At 38.0% G+C, this 23620-nt stretch overlaps 1 protein-coding gene and 1 non-coding gene across 6 annotated transcripts in view; one reads left to right on the top strand and one right to left on the bottom strand.

Annotated features, from left to right (window-relative positions):
- The window catches only part of PRKD1 (protein kinase D1), a 333105-nt gene that overhangs the window by 202110 nt on the left and 107375 nt on the right, over positions 1-23620 (bottom strand). The window lies entirely within an intron of this gene.
- On the top strand, positions 16128-16229 carry LOC111561085. The gene has a single exon (XR_002743448.2). It is a non-coding gene; the product is annotated as a U6 spliceosomal RNA (small nuclear RNA).

Here is a 23620-nt window from a genome sequence, read left to right on the forward strand (position 1 = left end):
CCATTTTTATGTTTTTCTTCTATTTTATATATTTTAAATATTTTACTTAAATAAAAATATTTATATATTTATATATATTTACTTATTTATATTTAAATATATAAATATAAATTATATAAATAATTATATTTAAATACATTTATTTTTTATCTCTTTTATGCAGCAAATATGTCTTCCTGTTTTTAATCACATGAGATATAGAAAAAGTCTATCCACCTCTGTATTACTTCAGTTTTGCAACACTGTGTTATTAGATCACTCATGCTCCCATTATATTCTCACCTAAGTTTCATATAATAAATTCTAAAAGACATTTCTGGAATCTTTGTCCTTTCCTCACCATGAGCAGCAGTAGTGTAACTTAGGCAAGGGTATACATTTTGGTGACTTTATGGTTGAAATGAAGCTGTCTGAAACTGCCTTCAAATCAGAGGTCTTTTCCAGAGGGAAACTACAGCAAAACTGACTAGGTAAGAATGATAAATACGATAATTTGGAATACTGCCAAACTCTAGGTATTAAAACAATCATTTAAGATACTTAGCAGAACACAAAATGTTCTAGGATGCTCATTATTATCATTTTGGACATTTTAAAAGCCTAACAATATAAGCAGTATGCTGTGAACTGCATATTTAAGTTACAAAATTCAACTTTAAAGTTGGTTAAAACAGTAACTTTTTATTGGTAGATAAGCAAAAAGAATAACACTTACAAAAGAAGACAAGCAAAACAAACATAATTTACTAAAATCATTTTCAATGTGTTAGCTGGTCATATTAGTATGTATTTTTCTGACTTAATTATAAATGCTACACTCTTCTTTCATCCATTGATATATAAATAACAGTGATATGCATATTTGTAACACTTCTAAGCAAGCAAACGATTTCTCTGGCTAAATGATATCTCCCAATAGGATTACATAGTATATTATGTTGGCATGAATTAGTTTGTTAGGTAAATAACCTTAAATATGAAATAGCAATCAACAAGTATGCATAAAAATCACTTAAACGTGTATGATGTGCTTTCCTGAATTGAGTGATTCTAGTTTGTATACCTGAAGTAAATTCCCCAACTCCTGAACAGGGAAATTAAAGTGAATGTTTAATTACAACAATATCAAAGTTTTTAAATTGCATCTTTATTTATCATCTTATAGATGGCTTTTTCTTTTTGGAGGAAGATGCAAAACTGGTCTATTAAAATTTCTGGATGTAGAGCCAGAAATTCCTACAACTTGTGAAATAGGAAAATTGAATGTTTGGGAGAAAGTTCTGGTATAAAGACATCAATTTGGCCGTCATCAGCCTATAAATGATATTTAATGTCATGAGACTGAATGAGATCTCCAGTAGTAAGTGCAAATAGAGAAGAGAGGACTAAAGAAAAAGACAAGTGAGTGATGAGCATCCAGGTAGAGGGGCTGTCTCTGCTGGGTAGGTCAGGTAAGATGAAGACCAAACAACGACTGATGGATGGAGGAACTTTGGTGGCCACTGTTGAACCTAATCAGATCGCTGATGGAGTGGTGCAGACAAAAAGTGTGATTAAAGTACCTTTAAGAGATACTAAAAGGAGAAGTAGAGACAAGTACAGACTTGTTGAGTTTCAATGCCAAAGGCAACAAAGAATGGCTGCAAAAGCAAGAGAGGTAAAGAGGCAAGAGGGTTTTTTTTGGTTGTTTCTACAAGTGAAAATTTGTAACAATTAATTATTTATAAAGTTCCCAAACAACATATTCCCCCAATCCAATCAAAAGGTCCTATGAGAAAAAGCCATTGAGAAATAACAACCTGAGCTAAATAAACAGAGGGAAATACTTTTGTCTAGAAAACTTGATCCTCAATTAGGACAGCCCTATTTTCAAAGTGATTTAAATATACAGGGATTCTAATGCATATAAAAAGCAACAGTCAATTTTTCTTTTCCCTTTCATAAATGATACTAGGGTAATGGGTACTGATGGTCATTATTCTGAGAACAGGTCAAAAACCAAAGCTGTATCAGGTGGTCTGTTAGGAAGGACATCAGTATGCTTTGTAAACAAATTTTATGTAAGTGGTGAATAAAAACCTCTTTGGTATGTATTCACTGGTCAAATGTTGTGAATTTAATTCAACAAAATAGAACTGTAGGGGTGATGTTATTATCACGAGTTCAGTTTAATGTTCAAAATGTGCTGTAAATATGTGAAGTATCAGAACTGTACTGTTAGAGTATATAATGTATGTAAATATACATGTATAATATCTCATCCTGCTTTAGCCACATCAATGAACAATGTTTCTCAGAACACTTAAAACTTTTGGGGCACCTGGGTGGCTCAGTCGGTTAGCCTTCCAACTTCAGCTCAGGTCATGATCTCGCGGTCAGTGGGTTTGTGCCCCACATTGGGCTCTGTGTTGACAGCTCAGAGCATGGAACCTGCTTCAGATTCTGTGTCTCCCTCTCTCTGCTCTGCCCCTGCTGCTCTCTACCTCACACTCTCTCTCTCTCAAAAATAAATAAACATTTAAAAAATTAATAAAACAGAAGAATACGTAAAACTTTTATGAAAGAGGCCACTTTGCATGCACCATAATGGGTAATTCAAATGGTACAGACCCTTTGTCCCACTGAGCCCAGGAAACTCAGGCAGACCCACTACTGGAGAGAGGACACCACTGCAAGCACAGCGGGTCTCGTCAGTCTTCCTGTTCCTCCTCCCCACTCTCCCAGGTGCCATACCCTAGGCTTTGGGGACCATAAGGCGGAAGAGATTGCAACTGTACTACCCCTAACTTTGCATTTCCTTGCTGAAACAAGCACAGTTTTGAGGTAATCACTGGTTAAAATCAAAATCCAGGTGACGTATAAAAACTAAACCTTACACTAAAATTTAAGCTGAACTCAACCAATTCATTTAACAGTAACAGAAACATTTAAACAGGTACACCTGTAACGACAGAACCAACTATCATCCAAATCTCACCTCACATTAATACTTAAGGCATTCCTGAAACCGGCATGAAGACGTAGGCACACTTAAATACAGAGCGTTGTCCTCAGACCATTTCCAAGTTGTTATGTTTTGAAAATGTCAACAGAAATTTTAATTTAATTAAAATGGACAAATATCAGCTTTTCTCTTTTGGAAAATTTTGTCTCTGAAGACATGTCTGAAATGAAAACTTGCCCTTATAATCTTTTTTCTTTGAGAATTGCACTTTCCTGACAGCAATATGCAGCTCCACGCAGTTACGCCCACTTGCCACTGCTTTTCAGACTTATGTAGCAGAAGTGCCACCGAAATACACATACATATTCATAAGCTGTCTGAAGCATTAATTCCACACATGGCAATGTACACTTGCATCTGTGGTTGGAGCTTCTAATTTGCAAAAGCAAATATAATGTGTCTAAAAATCTTGATGAGTGAGTCTTTCAAATTCAAGCCCAGAACATTAGGGATCCACATATACATAATTTCAAGCAGCAATAGGCTTAAGTTTTCTGACTACCTAATATAATTCTCTCCAAGTCAGAGTGTCACTATATGAATATGATTATTGCCAATGCTAATTTCTCTCATTTACTTCTTATATGTATTTCAGGTTATAAATATTCATCACCAAAGTCCTCCGGTAGGGTCTCCTTCCCCTGGTAAAAACTAAATTCCACTTGCTAAAATATATATCTATTTTCTCCCATTCTAATTTATAATATGGCTAAGAAAAGTAGCTTGTGATATCTTTTCAACATAAAGAAATAACCCACCCTTTCCTTTTTCAGTGTGCAGTGACCTAGTGGTTGAAATACTGACAATAAAATATTCAAATCATTCTCCATGTCACAGATTCTTTTTGATATTTTTCTTCTTTTTTTTAATAATTTCACCAGGGGTGCCTGGGTGGCTCAGTGGGTTGAGCGTCTGACTTCAGCTCAGGTCATGACCTCGTGGTCTGTGAGTTCGAGCCCCACGTTGGGCTCTGTGCTGACAACTCAGAGCCTGGAGCCTGCTTTAGATTGTGTGTCTCCCTCTCTCTCTCTCCCCCTCCCCTGCTCATGCTCTGTCTCTGTCTCTCAAAAATAAACATTAAAAAAATTAAAAAAAATAATTTCACCAGTAGTTGAGCTTACCTACCACCTCTGCCCTTGAGTCCTAATTTTGTTTCAGTACCTATAAATGAAATGTCCCTTTTACTCCTCTTTTTATGTGGGGGTACCTCCATGATGTGGCAGCTGCTTAAGCCAAGAAAAGCTGGTTTTCTAATTCATGACTTTTAAGCACAGGAATTTGCGCCTAAGTGTTTCACAAATAAAGAACTGAAGGATTGGCATCAACCTAAAAGTACACAAACAGTTTGCAAGAATTGGAGTTGTAGACTTGCTAATTTCTTGGCAAATTTCAATATGATAAAAATCATCAAAAGGTGAAAACCTCAATTAAACAAGTAATTGTTTTAACATGGCTAAACACGTGACATGTTGATCAACTGACTTTGTAAATCTTGGTGAAAGAAAACAAACTGCTCTCCACTAATATTTTGGAAAAGATGACAAATTCCTTTGCTTGGATTTCTATTTCTTGTTCATTTGTGTTGATCTTATTACTCATGCCGGTAGTTCAAAACAAACACCTGAAATGCTCAGGGTTTCCTGAGGAAAGCCTATTGCCTTATTTGGAGGTTTATTTATGGTACTTATTTTCTCTTCCTAAAAGAATACAGTAGCAAGATTAAAAATGTTTAATAAAGAATCTTGCAAATGAACATAAAATGTTTAGTAGCTGCACAACTTTGTCAGCACTGCACTCTGTCACAGAGTGATTTCACAGGAGGCTATCCACTTCCAAATATATGTATCTTCCAGAAAGACCCAAACTGTTTACAGTAGATACTCATTACTTGTGGCTTCCGTATTTTTGAATTCACCCACTGGCTAAAATGTATCTGTAACCCCCAAATCAACATCCCTGGTGCTTTCAGGGTCATTCACAGAGTGGCAAAATTTCTGAGTCGCCCAACACGCACACCCCCAGCCGACATCTTCCTTCTGGCTTCAGATCTCATACTGTAAACAAAAGTACTTTGCTTAGTCTATTAAGTGCCACCTTTTCTGTATTTTGTGCTTCTCATTGGTGATTTTGTTTTTTAAAATGGTCCCCAAGCATAATACTGAAGCACTGTCTGGTGTGCCTAGTTGTAAGAAGGCTGTGATGAGCCTTATGGAGAAAATGCGTGGGTTAGATCCAGCACGTGTAACAGTACTTTTGGCCATGAATATATTAAATAAGGTGTCTTTAAACAGAAATACACAGGGGCGCCTGGGTGGCTCAGTCAGTTAAGCATCCGACTTCAGCTCAGGTCATGATCTCACAGCTCCTGAGTTCGAGTCCCGCATCAGACTCTGTGCTGACAGCTCAGAGCCTGAAGCCTGCTTCAGACTCTGTGTCCCCCTCTTTCTGTCCCTCCCCCACTTGCACTCGTCTCTCAAAAATGAATAAACACTAAAAAATATTTTTAAATAAACAGAAATACACATAAACAAGATTATGTATTGATCAGTAGAAAAAATGTGACCAGAGGCTCACAGGAATCAACCATGTATTTCCCCTAGGAGCAATGAATGGTTCAATATCTGTTAATACAGTGTTTAAAGTGACTTTTAGAACATTACTACCACGAATTGTGTATTTCCAACCAATTTCAATGTGCTACACCATCCCAAGGAGAAGCAGCAGGGGGAGTAAAGCAGAGTATTCACATTTGTTTAAAACTTTGACCTTAGATTTGGTACATTTCTATTGAATAAAAGTCTGTATTTTAGATTTTGGGGTTTATTAGAATATTATCTTTGATTTATAGTAAACAAAGAAACAGAAAACTTTATGTCTATGGACTGACCATAATGACTTTGAGTCTAACAATGAAATGACTTTTCTACTGCAATCCTAAATTCACTACTCTTTTTCCTTTTCAGTGTCTTCTTATTTGGAAAGACCATGTCTCAGGAGAATATATGATTTGTTGTACCTCATAAAACCCAAAGAGCCTGGGTGGCTCAGTCAGTTAAGTAGCGGACTATTGATTTCAGTTCAGGTCATGATCTCATGGTTCATGGGATCAAGCCCCACATCCGGCTCTGCATTGATGGTGTGGAGTCTGCTTGGGATTCTCTCCCTCTCTCTCTGCCCCTCCCCTGCTCTCTCTCTGTCTCTGTCTCTCCCAAAAATAAATAAATAAGCTTATTTTTTAAAAAGCCTAACATGGGGTGCCTGGGTGGCTCAGTCAGTTGGCCGTCCGACTTCAGCTCAGGTCACAGGTCATGATTTTGTGGTTCATGAGTTTAAGCCCCGCATCAGGTTCTGTATTTACAGCTCGGAGCTTGGAGCCTGCTTTAGATTCTGTGTCTCCTTCTCTCAGCCCCTCACCTGCTCATGCTCTGTCTCTGTCTCTCTCTCAAAAATAAACAAACATTAAAAAATTAAAAAAAAAAACCCTAACGTAAAATTGTGAATGCTACAAAATATACATATAGACAAATGCCAACTTCAAATAGAAGAGGAAAAAAAAAAACAGGTTTTTGTTGTTGTCATTGATAAATTTTCTTGAGAGAAACTCTTTACTAAATGTATAAATGTTTCCCTGAACAGGTATCACATGAATATCTTCAGGGTGTTTCTCTCTGTTTCAGTCATTTTGGAAAACAGTCCAATCCCTCATCCCTTTCCTTCCCTCTCCATACTTACTCCCTGCCTGATTAAGACCACTGGTACCAACTGTACCTATTTTTAAAAAGTTACTGTACGCCATATAGATATTAAATTTAAACCATTGTTTTAAGGGGCAACTGGGTGGTTCAGTCAGTTAAGTATCCAACTTCAGCTCACAATCAGAGTTCGTGAGTTCGAGCCTCACATCAGGCTCACTGACAGCTCAGAGCCTGGAGCCTGCTTCGGATTCTGTGTCTCCCTCTCTGCCTCTCCCCCGCTTGTGTTCTGTCTTTTCTCAAAAATAAACATTAAAAAAATTAAATAAAAACACATTGCTTTAATTTGGAAATTTAAGATAATGCAATAAACACTTTTTTGTATAATACCACTGTCAATTTAATTGTCAGAAGCTATATCAATCAGCCAATCAATCTTTGTTTCCAGAGAAACAAAACCCAAATGTGTGTGTATATGTATGGGTGTTTATATATATAAAAAATGGCTCATGTGAGTGCAGAGGCTAGCAAGTCCAAAATCACAGCACCAACAGGCAAGCTGGAAACTCAAGCAGGAGTTGATGTTGCATTCTTTTTTTTTTCTTTTTAAGGTTTGATTTTTAAGTAATCTCTACGCCCAACATGGGGCTCAAACTCAAACCCCAAGATCAGGAGTCGCATGCTCTACTGACTGAGCCAACCAGGAATCCTGATGCTTCATTTTTGAGGTAACATTTCTTCTCAATTTTTTTGCTCTTTAGGCCTTTGACTGATTGGGTAAGGCCCACCCACATTATTTAAAATTAATTGGTTGTGGATGTATGGGGTGCCTGGGTGGCGCAGTCGGTTAAGCGTCCGACTTCAGCCAGGTCACGATCTCGCGGTCCGTGAGTTCGAGCCCTGCGTCAGGCTCTGGGCTGATGGCTCGGAGCCAGGAGCCTGTTTCCGATTCTGTGTCTCCCTCTCTCTCTGCCCCTCCCCCGTTCATGCTCTGTCTCTCTCTGTCCCAAAAATAAATAAACGTTGAAAAAAAAATTTTTTTTAAATAAAATAAAATTAATTGGTTGTGGATGTAAACCACAGCTACAAAATACCTTCACAGCAATACTCAGATTAGTGTTGAACCAACAACTAGACACCTCAGTCTAGCCAAGTTGGCAATTAATTATGACAGTACCTTAAACCATAAAGGTGCTTCCAATGAACACCAATAAACAAGAGGGAAAAAACAAATTGAAGCAACAGTCCTGAGCTTAAATCCCAGCTGTTTCGCAAACTGTGATTTTAAGAAAGTCATTTTTCTTCTCTGAACCTCAGTATGTTTATTTGCAAAAAAAAAAAAAAAAAAAAAGGAAACAGTATTCAGACTTACCTTTTGTTGGTATTGTACAGATTTGACAAAGAACTTAGTGCAGTCAGTGAGTTATAGTACTATAGTATTAGTGTGTATGTGTTTTATAACTGATTAGCAGACATTAATATATTCCTGACATGTAGTAGGTGTCTCATAAATGTGTGTGGAAGAAACAAAGTAAAGAAGGAAAAAAGGGAGGGAAGGGAGAAAGGAGAGTGAGGGGGAAAGAATGAAGGAAGGAAGGAAGGGGGAAAAAGAATAAATAAGTAAAGGAAGAAATGAATGTCAAGTTCACTTTTAGAAAGAACAAAGTCATCATATTTGAGACTAGAGAAAAAACAAATGAAAATAAAGAAAAAATAGTCCCTGCTTTCAAGCTAGTTAGACCTGTCAGGTAGCAAATAAGGCCAGTTTGCAAATAACCATAATATGAATAAGAAAGAGGTGCAGAAGTGACTGTATCTAATACATAAAGCCATTTAAGAATTCTGGTGTAAGTTCAAACACATGAAACCATGAAGGGTCAAACCCAGACACATGTCATATGAGATCTTCCATCCAAAGACAACTCTGTGGCTGGATCTAAATGTGATTTTGTAGACCTGGATTACCTTCCAAATTAACTGGTAAGGATAGAGTGTTGCTAAACTTTAAAAAAAAAAAAAAAGTGATATCTTTAGAATGACACTATTGGAATGGAACATGTAAAGGAGAACTGTAATTCAGTCCGTTGGAATGACGGATAAGTGATCAGAACCTGAAGATCCACTACTGTTTATATCAAATTATCTAAGGAAAAGAACCTTATCAGGTGACCTAATAAAGCAATGAGGTTTTCCCACAATCTAGATGGAATATCCTTCAGGACCAACCAATTCCTTATATTTCCACCCTGGGCCAGTTCACCAACTCTCCAGTTACTGATTCTGCTTTGCAGATGTCTTGTTGTGGATCATTCACTGTGAACTGGTAAACAGGCATTCTAGTTCATAAAATTTTTTTGTGTTTTATTAGTTAGGGTTTATCTTCTAGGAACTATAGTGACTCTGGTTAGAAAGAAAAAAAACAACATTTTTAGAGCATAAAATGAGAGCACCAAAAACTGCACCTCAATGAACCAGTCACATGACAGACCTACTGGACAGGCCATGTGTGACTGCCTTCTCTGTAGTCCTTCCCAATGTTGGTCTTTGAGTCATATCTGTATGTTGAAAGCTGAAAGGATCCAGCAGCATCAGCACAAAGAAGGCAGGACGTATTTTACTGGGCAGAAATACTAGTGAGTAGACCATTCCAGATGGAGACAAAAGCATAGCTAAGGTTCAAAGATGGGGAAACACAACATACATATTGATTAGAACAGTTCAGTTTTGATGTCCATACATAGAAAGATTGAACAAGAAAATTATAAACGTAAACTGGCCATTTGGAGTAAGTGACCATATTAGAAAATGGTTTTTTTTGGTTTTGGGGTTTTTTTGTTTATTTGTTTGTTTTGGTTTTTCACTGGCAATGGGAAGCCACCGATTTTTTTTTTTTGAGCTGGTGAATATCAAAATAGTAACTATATTAGCATAATTAACTTGTTAATAGCATGTAGGTATCTTTGAGGGGGGAGTCCATGAAGTTTACTGCAAGAATCTACTACATAGGAGGTGAGAATAATCCAAGTTGGGAAGATGGTTGTTGAAATAAAAACAGAGGATGTGAAGGTAAGACCCTCAGGAAAAGACAATCCTTAGAATTCACTGAACATCTGATTGGGTGTGAAAGGTAGAAGACCTGCAAAGGCTGATGTGCACTCCATGGTTAGGGGTTCAGAGTTCAACAAATGCCACTGAGAGAAATACACATGCCACAGAAAAAAAAGCCAATATAGGGTAGCAGTAAACACAAGGAGGCTAAGCTAGACAACTGGAATCTGGTCTTAAATAGTGAACCCAGGTGCAGGCGTCAGAGTGGTATTAAGAGACTCAAACAATTAACATACAATGATGTTTAAAAGTTATGTAACAGCATATCAGTAAGTTTTTTAAAAAGAGGAAACGTAAGCACAAATATTAAGAAGAAAATAGCAATGTAAAATATACCAATTAATCCTGGAATTTTCATGAAGGAAAAGAGTTTTGAGCTATATTTTTAAAAACCTGTAATATAAAGATAGGATCAAAATAAGGAAACTGTCTTTTCAGTGGTGACACAGCATGGAAAAAAAATGACACTGAATATATGTTAAGCAAGTGTACTTATTACATATACTAAGGATTTTTCTGAGTGAAAATCAAAATAGCATATATTTACATATAATGATACAGATTTCTTAATTTTAAAACAAACTAAATCTCAAATTTTCCACAGATCTTTTTCTTTCATTGTTGTACCCAAATTTTGCAAATTTAATAATTAGGCATATAATGAATTTCTACCAACATATAATATATAAATTATTGTTCATAAGTATACTGTTTCCTCTATTTCACTTCATTTAAAACTATTAGCAAAGTATCAGTGGAAAGCTTCATTCAAATCATGGGCAAACTGACCCAAGATTTTAAGGACTAATATATCTAAATGGTAGAAATATTACCTTTTGTTTATAAAATAATGTGTTAGTTATTTAAAGGTAATGTTTGTTTCTGACTGAGAGAGCTCACAGTCCTAAGATGCAAATACAGCTACATCAACAACTGCACTACTCCACATATGATGGATAGTTCTCTGTGTCAACTTGGCTAGGCTACAGTACCCAGATATTTAATCAAACACTAATATATATTAGTATATATAGGTATTTTATATAGTATATAAAGGTATAGTATATATACCTATATAGTATATATTTATATAGTATATAAAGGTATTTTATAGATGTGATTAATATCTACAATAACTTGAGTTTAAGTAAGGAGATCAACTTCAATAATCTGGGTAGATCACATCCAATGAGTAAAAAGACGTAAAGAGCAAAACGAAGGTTTCCCTGAGGAAGACCAGATCCTGCCCCATGACTGCAGTACCAGTTCTCTGCCCTTTGGATTCCAGATTTGACAGCCCCTGCATTCACATAAGCCCATTCTTTGAAATAAACTTTTTTCTACATGTCCCCACACAGCCCCCAACCACACCCATATTCTACTGGTTCTGTTTCTCTGGAAAACCCTCACTAATCCAACACAATAAATGTCATGATACAAGTATGAACACACAAAGTAAACAACCTGTGGGGTTAGAGAAGATTCCATAGACACGATATCATTGGGCTGAGTCTTAAACCTATGATGCCAGGCAGAGAAGGGAGTACCACGATAAGGGACTATAATGTCATGCAGGTTAGAGGAACCGGGATGGTCAGAAGTCCATAGGCTTCAAAAAGCATGAAGTGTTCAGGAAGAGGCCAAGTATTTTTCCAGGTTGAGTGGAGAACTCCAGGTACACATAGGAAATGGTCAGAACCTTGATGAGTCATGCTCTGTCCGGGGGGTGATGGGAGGTAAGAGGGAATTCTCAGTAAGGGAGAGACATGATCTGAATTACATTTGAGGAAGATTACTTTAGTAAGGCAAAGTATGAAAGACAGATGATACCAGTCTTATATTTCTGTTGCGTTCTTTATGAAGAGGCAGTAAATGTTATGGAAATTCCAGTAAATTCTATTTTTTAAATTAATATTTATGATTGCAATTATGAAGAACACATGGTAGCTGAGGGAGCTGAATGAATACCTACAGTCCATTTAGTGGTTCCTAAGTCCAAATTCAATCTAGCAAGCTGAGTCTTCCCCCTCCAAAACCACAACAACCTGGAGCTTGTCCAAATGTTCCACCCACCCATAAAGACAGAGGTATGCAAAAGGCAAGGCAACAATCTAATAACACTATTGTACATGGTTTATAAAAGTGTCCAAAAAACTAACTTCTCCAGCTAATAATCTAACACTTTGGGTCCTCTCTTGATACCTGACAGAGATACTATGAATAATAATACCAGCCTGACCCTTCTGTATGTGCACTACCCTTTAAACATAATCAGTGCCTCCCCTTACCAGAGCTTGGTTTCAACAAAGCAATGTTCAGAACACATCAAGAACACACGACTATTAGCAAGGACCCAACCAGCACCAGAAGCCCAAATGTGCTTCTTTGTGTTACCCTCCCCATCCTCAATTCCAGCTAAGAAAATGCATCCTAATTTTTAAAACAGAGTTACCACAGCAACAAAGTGAACAGTTAAAAAGCAATGAACTTAATCAATGCAAGTCATTGTTGGAACGATTATCCCTTGAGACAAATCTCTCACTGCTAAGATTATTGCTATTTATCTGAAGTGTTTTCTGAAAAGGTAAGAATGACTGACTGAGGGCTTGGGATCAATGAGGTAGGGTGTTGTTTTTTTTGTTTTTTTTTTTTTTTTTTCCCCTTTCAATGAGCTAAAGCTCCCAGTAGACCTAAGCTACACTTTTAATCATGACATTAATCGATAACAATTACTACCCAAGAGAATGCCAATAGAGGTTTTCCAGGAAATCACATAGGGTTTAAAGTGCTATGCTTACAGAAGTTGTCAATATTATGTATTGTAAAACAGAATTTAGGTTGATTTCTCCCTATTTCCCTAGAGCTGAATTTGGGTGCTCCCCTCCCAGAAATGTCAGTCTAATGTTTCTCAAACTTATGAATCAGCTGGGGATCTTGTTGAAACGCAGATTCCGGTTCAGTTGGTCTAGGGTGGGGCCCGAGATCTTCACTTTTACAAGCTCCCAGGTGATGTCCATGCTGTTGGCTAACAGACCATACCTGAGATAGCAAGATGTCAGAATACATTACTGTTCCATCAGGAGAAACAGCAAGCAGAAGGCAGGCCCGCTGAGGAAAGATGCTTACAGAAGATGTATCCGACCATAAGAGAGATTCCACTTCTAGAATTTCCACCTGAAACTGCCCTCCTTGGAATATGACTTGAAAAAATGGCAACACTAGACTTACCTTGAAGAGCAGCATTTTCCAAATGTATTTCAAGAAACCCCAGTTATCTAGGGTATTAATAAAACACTAATAAGGTGATTCAGTGGCCACATAACTGAGTTAAACAGAAATTAATAATGGCTAACATTTGTTAAGCACTTACTATGTGCCAAGCGTTCTTCTAAGTATGTAATACCGAATAACTCATTTAATCTGCACAGCAAGTTTATGAGGGAAAAACTCTATAATCATCCCCATTTCACAGATGTGGAAAACGAAGTGAAATAAGCTAAGGTTGCAGGCTGGTGAGTGGTGGAACCAGGAGGCAAGCCCCACCAGTTGGCCCCAGAGCACTGCCTCCGATCTCTGGAACATGAGCATATTTCAGTGTTGATAGGATGTGTGAATCACCACAAGGTGATAAAGTACAGTACTGGTGAGGTGCCAACGGAGGGGAATACGCAACAGAGAGGAGAGAGGAAAATGTAAAAGTTAGGGCAAGATAGGAATTGAGAATAAGCTAGAGAAAGGAAAATTTAGAAAATGCAGATGATGTTTGAAGAAAAAATAGATTTATAAGAGTGTACTGTGAAAACCAAGGCATCACCCACGCAGACGTAGATGCCTGAATGAAGACCAATCTGCTTGGCAAATAAACACCCGGGAAAGGAAAGCAGGTCAAATGGAGAGGAAAGCAGGTCAAATCTCAGATCTCACCAACCACAGGAGGACTTGAACAGTTTACTTGCACCAAATACACTAAAAAGCACTCAAAGACAACAAAGTCATGATTATTCTTATACTAATTACCTAATTTACAGATTATCTGTGTCCCCTGCTGGGTCTCTTTCTTCTTCCTACAGGATTGTTTGGATATTTTGCTTCTAATTAGCAACTTTGTAAGACTGAGTAGGGAGAAGAGAAGACTGTTAAATCAGGGGGTTTCTTAGTTGGTTTTTGTTTATTTGACTGTTTTCTTTCTTGCTCTTATTTTGGGATCTAGCAATCGGGCTGGGAGAGAGAGTAGGATGTGACACTAATGATGAAAGTGCATTCTTATTAATCCTAGATTTCAAGGAACCCTGACTGTCTGCACCTCATGTCCCTCGACCCAGTCTGAATCATGTAGTCTGAGTTAGAAAACAGCCAGCACATTATGCAGAGTATACCTCAGGTCAGGCAGAACTATAAACAAAGTAGCTGTTTGGTTAGATGAGCACCGGGAAACAGTTCAGATTGTTCAGACAAGCATTCAAACAAAAACTGACCTCGGAAACTTCTGACATTCACTGATCCCTAAAACAATGTATGTGCGGAGACCTCACGGAAAACTCGAGCACTAGCTGAAAGGAAAAGAAAACCCTTAACTGGAGACAAGGAACTGCCTTTCAGCATCCAGAAATGATCTGATGTGTAAATGTATTTACAATTACAGAAAAATGAAGGTGATTTTCTCAAACGAAACAAGAAGGGTCCCTTGGCCTCCTAGATGGAAACCTGTCATAACGACTGTACTTAATTCTTCATCATCACCTCACCCTCACTCACACTGCTGTCTGATATTTACAGGCACCTCCGTCTGGAGGGTTCTAAGGTGAAGCAGTCTAATTTTGTTATGTTAGTGCTTCAACCCACATTTACAAACTTTTCAAATGTTTTAATTTTATCTAAATGTTTTCCATCAGCATGTTCCTTTTTACAAGAATCCTTTATTGTTCCAAGACACAAATCATATCCCTTTGAATTCCAGATGAAAACATTTTAGGCCTATTTATGATTGTATTTCAATAGACATGTATACACATGTAAAGCAGCTTCAGTGTTATTTAAAAATACACTTCAATAGGTCTCATTGTGTTGCTATTAGCAAGGCACTTAAGAAAATGCTTCCAGGTGGCAGGCACCTGTTCTGGCTTTGAAACACCAACCTCAAAACCTATAGTCAAGCACCAAAATGGGGAAGAGCAACAAACTATATATTTCAGCACCTAGCAGTTTTGGCAGCTCATTTGGAGCTGGTTATTGCCAGCTGGGCATTTTGCCATTTCCTTGAGGCAAAATTAAAGTGGAAGATGCAAGGGTTTTATTGTAATTTTCCACCACATATTTATATCATTATGGGTTTTGTGCTGCTCTAGTCCCCACACAGTCTCACTGAATATCTTCTCATTATGTCACTGAAATTGAAGCAAATATAGGATGATGCAGTGAAAACAAGTGGGCACTGTGTATAGTAAATGATTGCTGGAGATAACACTATGCCTATCAGAATGGGCTACATAATCTGCAGGCCCTGTGCAAGATGAAAATGTGGGGCCCCGTATTCAAAAGGCAGAGGAAAAGTTCCATTAGAGGTAGTAAAACACCAAGATTTTTCCTTCCCTCTGCAGTTTCTCTCTCAAGCTGCCATGGTATTGTTTATTTGCTAGTCAATGTTGTGTGTGACCCCCTCAGGGCACAGGGTTACCTGCAGAGTGAGTGCAGAGCTGGGGTACCAGCCCACATTTGCCCCCATGTGCACATAAACTGCCCACCCATTAGATACTGAGTCTCCTCTCCCTCCAGCTGCAGAGGAATGCTCTGTGCAGCTACTAGGGGAAGGAAAGTCAAGTCAGGGATCTCCCTTCCCAAAGGCACAGCACCCCAACCCATCCCCAGGGGCACTGCGATTTCCTACACAAGGAAATATCAGGTACCTAATTTGGGGTAGATGAGAAGTTCACCCCAATGAGGTATCATTGTGACACTCTGGGATGGGGACAACCGCATCAATGTCCAGTCCTGAAATGTCCTGGGCTCTTGCTCTAGAGCCCACCACATCCCTGCCAGGTACTGAAGACCGCGGCAGCTGTGGATCAGGAGCATGAAGGAAGAGGCCAGGTCCTTGAGGCCCTAGGACGTGTGTGAGCAAGCAGTTGAAAGCAGAAGGAACCTACTATCCCAGTGCTGGGGCAGGCTCCATTACCCCATGAGACTTCACTTACAGAACACAAATTCAAACATAAGACTAAGGACTTCAAGACAGCAAAGCCTGAGCATTAAACCTTAACTGAAGGCTCTGGTCACAGGCCCAAGAAGCCAGCCCTGGTTCATAAGAAACCCAAGTCCATGGGCCTGTGCTTTCTGCTGCAGCATATACACCAAAATTGGACAAAGAGATACTAGCATGACTGCTGCCCAAGGATGACACACAAATTCATTATGTATTCCACGTTTTAGTTTTATAGAAAAAGAAAAAAAAAAAAAAAAGAAAAAAAGAAACCCATAAATGAATCACACACAAAACTAGGAAAATCTGAGTAAAACTGGAGAAAGGTGGACTGCATCAATGTCAAGACCTCAGTCATGATATTCTACTTCAGTTTTGCAAAATGTTACCATCAGGAGAAACCATGTACACTGTATAGGAATTTCCCCGTACTATTTCTCACAACTGTATATTGTAATTATCTCAATTTTAAAAAGATCTAAGGCCTATTAAAGGGACAAAAACCAGCACACAGGCCATCATTACCAATATATTCATAACATTAAATTGAATGTAATTTGACTTTGCTATGACATAAAGAACAATTCTTTAAATAACTAGCTCAAATACAAAATCTGCAGTCAGCACGTTAACCTCATCGTATACTATCAAGAGGAATGTGTTCAGCTATATTTCTTGTTAAGACATCTCTTATCTACTTAAGATAAAATGAAAACACACAATCCAGAAACTACAAAAATCCTCTAGAAACCAAAGTGGTCTATGCAAAAGTATGTCTTTAATCACAAAAGGGGGATAAGTGTGTACTGAGTAGCACAAAATCAACTTTCAAATGTTAAGTTGCTGAACCCAGAAAGTTGCTTTGGGTACCATTTACAACTGAAAGTGTTTTTTGGATGCTGGTACAGTTACTTAATTTTTATATACATAAGACAAAACATCTTGCCTGGCACATGCTAGGAAAATTAAAAGTATAGCAGGGAGAATCTGAATTCTCCAGACTGAGTTCCCAAGGAACTGAGCCAAATGAGAATTCTATATTGCTTCTTAGGACTGTGTACATGAGCAAATGCCCAATGGGGATCAATCTTGTCACAGTCTTAGGGGAAAGGGGGTGGCCCTGTCTGTAGGGCCTGGGTGATAGAGACTGTTCAAAGGACACCTAATTCTACTTAGAATGCATTAAGTAAGATAATAGAAGAGACTCAACACCATGGAACCGAGCACACTGGAAATATTCTAGAGTTATTAGCAATTTATATCAACTATGGCAGCCTGATCCCATTCTGACCTCTCAAGTGCTTAGCACCAACTCAATATAAATTATGCATCCAATTACTATTTCTGGCTCAGCCAGACAGCATTCATAGCCAAGATAAACCCACCTTTGGTTCAAGCCAGGACTTTACAAAGACCTGAAGAACTGATTAAACAAAGAGGCTTGGGATCCAAATTAATCTTGCCACTGCTAACTCTGTACCTCTAGTTAAAACACTGAGCTGTTCATTAGTAAAATGGAATTTGAATTTCAAAGATAAATGAATATTCATTCACTTCGGGGAATTACATACTAAGGCATTCAAAAAAAAATTGTTGAATGAAAGACTGAATTAATGAATGGATATGTACAGACTTTTCCCCAACCCGGCTTTTTTCTCTTCACTAGCTAAATTCCCTTTCAGCTTCATTTTAGAGTTAAAATATCGAAGTAGAAGGGTAGGAACCACAAATAAAACAGCACTTTGCTCACGACCTCACTTGACTGTATCGTGCTCCACTACTACGTAATTAATCACTGTCAGCACCAGTCAGATGTGGATATGCCAGCAACTCCGTGTCAGGGTTTGCCAGGTGTGGCAAATTACTGAGTCTTCATCTAGCCAAGCTGTGAGCCCGGGAGTCTAACAAAAAGCACTTAAGAAACCTCCCGAGGCAGGAGAGCAGTGTTGGCTGCCTATCAATGTCTCCTTGCTCATGGTGCCCTAGTTTTGCTCTGGCAGTCTCAAGTTCCTATGGATTCCTCGGCTCAGGGCTGTGCCAGTGCACTGAAGAACTGGGCTTTTCCCTCTCCCATCCTGGGCCTTCAGGTCCCAACCAGCTTACCGCTAAGGTATGCACGTACCCTAACCACAGTCCACACACCTGACTTTGATACACTTTCTCAAAGGCTATCAACGCCCTCTCCACTTGGTATAGGCTTGGATCTCAGGCTGGCTGTGTGCCCCCTCGGCAATTCCCTGCTGCCTCCATTGCTGGCACCAGCACAGACACAGCTTTGTATCTACTCACCACAAAAACCTTGCCTCTGTTCTATTCCATCATTGATTCCTTAACACTTGAAACTAAGCTAATTATATTTCATGAAATTTAATTCACTACATGCAAAAATATTAATGACTAAGCAAAATATAGATTAAGAGCCAACCTGAACTGTGTCACTATATAAGCAGCAGAAAGGATGGCTTAATATTTAAATACGTATCCGTCTAAAAGAAGATGACAAAATGTGTGGTTGAACATAGATAACCAATGCAAAATGTTTTCTGCTGATTCTTAAAAGCTAGTTTTCTAAAATGTGTCATTCAAATCAGTGGCCACTCTAACTTCCTTGCTCTTCTTCCAAGCTCTCTTTCAGAGATTTCTCACTACCTTTAAAGCTAAAACGCTACTAAAAATGTGCATCAAGTGACCTTTTAATCATCAAATAAAATTATCACAGTCAACTGCACAGTCCTATAATATTCAATAATTAATTATGTCATGGCAAAACTACCATTAGAAGTCTCTAAATTATTTAAGATAAATCAAACATCTGGTAATTAGCTATTTCTTTCCAATCGGCTAGTACATCATAGTTAACATGAATACCATAGTTTCATGATTCATGTCCCCCCAAAATATTTTCACCTCTCCATTCCAGAAATTCAGTACCTAGAGGGAAACTGTTGAGAGCAAGAGGTTAAACACGACAATGAGAAGAGAATGCAAGTGCATAATACAAGCCTTTGGCACAAACTCAGGTCTGAATATGAGAAAAGGAAATACGGAGAAATTTATTGATAACAACCTAACCATTAATCCAAGTTGTACTTAATTAGAAAGTCTGGAGCCATTTACAGAACGAGGCAATGGAATATTCCCTAAGAATTCAGCCTGATGCATCATGTAACATCTACCTCTCAAGAGTCTCCTCCTCTCAGTGTTCTTCCTAGGCCATTAACAATGAATGTACTCTAAAAGACTTTAAGTGAACTCAGAGTCCACTGAACACTTTTGACTGTACTTCTAATACCGTACAACTCCAGACCCCATTTTTATTTCTGGGTAAACTACAGAAATTATAAAAGCTCTTATGTCTACCAGTTTCAATGTGGTACCAGTGTTCTATACATTAATAATGCTCATTCCTTCATTAAAAAAAAATTTCTCCCTCCAACGTGGGAACAAACAAAGGGAAGAATTTCATGAATAGAACACAGCCATGTCAGTAATCAAAACTCCCCTTGGAAGCTTTTTATCAGCAGTTAATAGAAATCAGCACAGAGAGAAAGCCAGAGTCCCTGAGCTACCCCCACAGCCAAAAGAAACAAAAAACAAAAACTAACCATCTGCCACAATAGAACCATAGTGGTGTGGATTTCATTTTCTTTCTTTTTTAAAAATATGGTTTATTGTTGGGGTGTCTCGCTGGCTCAGTCAGTGGAGCATGCAACTCTTCATTTTGGGGCTGCAAGTTCAAGTCCATCATTGGGGGTAGAAATTACTTAAAAATAAAATCTGTAAAAAATATATATAATTTACTGTTGCTTAAATCTTTTATTAAATTTATAAAATATAATTATAGAAAAAATTTTAGGCATGAACACTTTTAAATAATTTGGAAAGTTATTTGCTTTTTAAGTTCTCATCATTCACTGTCCAACACATGAACTTCTTTTAATTACCTACTGACCTTGGGGCACCTGGGTGGCTCAGTCGTTTGAGCACGTAACTACTGATTTCGGCTCAGGTCATGATCTCTCAGTCATGAGACTGAGCACCACGTTGGGCTCCATGCTGAGTGTGGAGCCTGCTTGGGAGTCTCTCTCACCCTCTCTCTACATGCCCCCAACTCACGTGCAAATGCATGCTCCCTCTCTCTTTCTCAAAATAAACATTTTAAAAAATAATCACCTACTGTCCCTAACTGCTTGAGTGACCTCTTTTTTCTATGAAATATATATATATCCTCAGCCATATCACTAATAATCTTCAGAGGTTTACATTGACTCTGACTTTGCCTTATGTTAAGAGGTTGGTTAGGGATTCTTTAGCTTTGCCAGCAGTTTTATATTTCAGTGGAATATAAAAGCTGTTGCTATGGACTGAATATTTGTGTCCCCCATTCATATGTTAAAACTCAAACGCCCAACGTGATGGTATTAAAAGATGGGGCCTATGGGAGGTAATCAGGTCATGAGAGTGGAGCCATCAAGGCATTTAATGCCTTTATTAAAAGAGACAAAAGAGGGGCGCCTGGGTGGCGCAGTCGGTTAAGCGTCCGACTTCAGCCAGGTCACGATCTCGAGGTCCGTGAGTTCGAGCCCCGCGTCAGGCTCTGGGCTGATGGCTCGGAGCCTGTTTCTGATTCTGTGTCTCCCTCTCTCTCTGCCCCTCCCCCGTTCATGCTCTGTCTCTCTCTGTCCCCCAAAAAATAAATAAACGTTGAAAAAAAAATTAAAAAAAAAAAAAAAGAGAGACAAAAGATCTTGGCCTTGCTTGCTCTCTCCTTACAACACAAGACAGCCATCTGCAAACCAGGAAGTGGGCTCTCACCAGACACCAGATCTATGGGCACCTTGATTGTGGACTTCCCAACCTCTAGAACAGTGAGACATAAATGTCTGTTGTTTAAGCCACACAGTCCATGGTAATTTGTTATAGCAACCAGGACTAAGAGAGTTGTCATTCAGCATATTATGTCCTCAATAAAGTAAATAATTTCCTAAAACCCTATGATTACAAAAAATGGTCTTCACATACTAAAATTGTTCTTGTCCTGGTAGTTCAAGAGATTATGTTTTCTCTGTTGCTACCTTCAGTATAAAATAAATATAAACTACCTCCAATCTACTAGGCTTCAAAAACTATTCATTCTAACCACATTTAGATTTTTAAAAAGACATCTTGGGGCAAGTCGGTGGCTCAGCTGGGTGTCCAACTTCAGCTCATGTCATGATCTCATGGTTCGCAAGTTCGAGCCCCATGTCAGGCTCTGTGCTGACAACTCAGCTGCTTCGGATTCTGTGTCTGGAGCCTGCTTCGGATTCTGTGTCTCCCTCTCTCTCTGCCCTACTTCACTCACACACTCTCTCTCTCTCTCTCAAAAATAAACGTTAAAAAAAAAACTTTTTTAAGACATCTTAAGGACTGAAGGCTTCCAAATAATTTTTCTAAACATACATTTATATACTCTACTTTTATGCTAGCTGGATTTGTGTGTCTGTGTGTATGAGTGTTTTAAGAATGAGCCTATGTCTCTCAGGATCAACTTTGAAAATGTGTTTTCTTTCAAATTTACATACCTGGCATCTGTGAAATTTTAAACTAAATGTTCTTCACAAGAACTATAGAGTAGGGCTCCTTCTAAATCAAAATGAAGCCATGCTACGAGTAAGAAGTCCAGAAGTGACTAAATATAGTTAGCCTTTCAATAATGCCTTCTCCCAACCCACCCAAAGCAGAGATGAGTGGCAAAATGATGCATTTCAACTTTTGGGAAGATTAAATTCCAAAATTGCTCTATACTTCTTCAATTAGGTTCCCCCTGCTTCTTTAAGGAGGACTCTGAAGAGCCCTAGATTGTTTGCCACTAACATACTATGAGCAAAAGGATGAGTGTGTTAGGATTGAGGGAGGGGAGATACATGTTTTTGTTCAACAAACACATACCACTGGCTATATTCTAGGCACTATTTTAAGGGTTTTACAAGCATCAACTCAATAAATATCCTCATAACAACTTTATGAGTAGCAACAGTTATATAATTCCTATTGTACAGATGAGAATACAAAGGAACAGGGAGATGGAATAACGTGCCCGAGACCACTTGGCTAGTGAACTGCCTGAGCCAATATTTGAACCTAAGCTCTTAAGACATCAGAGTCCATGCTCTTAATAACTACCTTACTCTGCTTCTCCTGGCCACTGTCTCCTTAATTCTTCTCATAAATACCACCCAAAAATTCAATAGGAAAGAAAAGACAACATCTTCATTACAACAAGGAAAATAAAAGGGTATAGATCTTTGGAGACATTTCCTTTTCAGTAAAAGGCAACATAACTATTTTTCATTGGGAAAAAAAAATGGACTTCCAAACACAAATGACAAAAACGGCAGGGAAGGAAATTCTATTTTCAAGTTTCCAGAAGGTTATCATAAGCAACAAAGAGAGAAAAGCAAATTAAAGTTTTCAAAACTGGCATTTGACAGTCTCGCTTTTACCTTGCTGCCTCTGACAAGTTGACTGCACTGTGGACGGTGACTGCAGAGCACCCTAAGGTGTGAACATTAAAGATGCCCGTGCTTGGAAAGAAAAAAGAAGCATATTGTAAGCTAATGTAAATGCACAGTAAGGTCTGAATGTTGTGGAAATAAGCCCAGTCTGCTTCTCAATTCATGAGTTTAGCTGAGATGTCAGAACAGATGACAAACAACAACAAACAGAAACACCATACCACACAATTCTCTCCGATAGCGATAGTGGGGATACACACCCTGAGCAGCCTCTTTAATTTGATGCTAATTTACCTCCTCGTTTAAACATTCTAAATATTTGTTATCTACTAAATATTCATGTACCATGTTTTACCTTGAGGGTTTTATTCTCCAAGGAATTAATTTATAAACACCTGTAGTAAAAAGTACTTTCCTCAAAATAACAATAAAAGCTTTTATTTGAAGATTTAATAACAATTCACTGGTCAACATATGGACGTGGATGAACTCAATCTTCTTGGCATTTAAAATTTCAAATACTGAGATATTTCATTTGAAATAAATACTTTGTCTTATTTCAAAGTAAAACAAAAATTTTACCTGTTCTTGAATACAATTATTTTTGTTGGGTTTCAGTATCAATGAAAACTCAATAGTAGACTTTTTTTCTGGCAGTACCATAAGCAGTTTATTTATTTACTAAAAATTGGTTTATTCAATCTTCTTCTTTTGAATATAAACACCTTTCGAAGGATCTGCTTTATTTCTGTTTCATAAGTAACATTAATTGACTAAAAGTAAATTAAATATTAACAGTTTTAATACAATAATTATTTATTCTATATGTGGTGATAGCCTATTAGCTCAACTCCAACTATTAGTTAAAGAAAAGAATGATAAAGCAAAATCTACTGATATATCAAATGCGCAAATAAGGAATGTTCTACTAAGAAAAGAGGGTGGAGTACATGGTATTCTTCAACAGGCAACGTCATGTAACACAAAGAAAGACTATGGGAATGTCCACATTAAAGGAGGGTAAAGACATAAGCCTATCAAATGCAATACCTGATCCTTGGCTGGATCCTACTAGAGAGGAAAAACACTCTAAGGGAAGTTGCTGAATCAGTTGATAAAACTG

Source organism: Felis catus, chromosome B3, assembly GCF_018350175.1.
Source record: "Felis catus isolate Fca126 chromosome B3, F.catus_Fca126_mat1.0, whole genome shotgun sequence".
Classification (NCBI taxonomy): Eukaryota; Metazoa; Chordata; class Mammalia; order Carnivora; family Felidae; genus Felis; species Felis catus.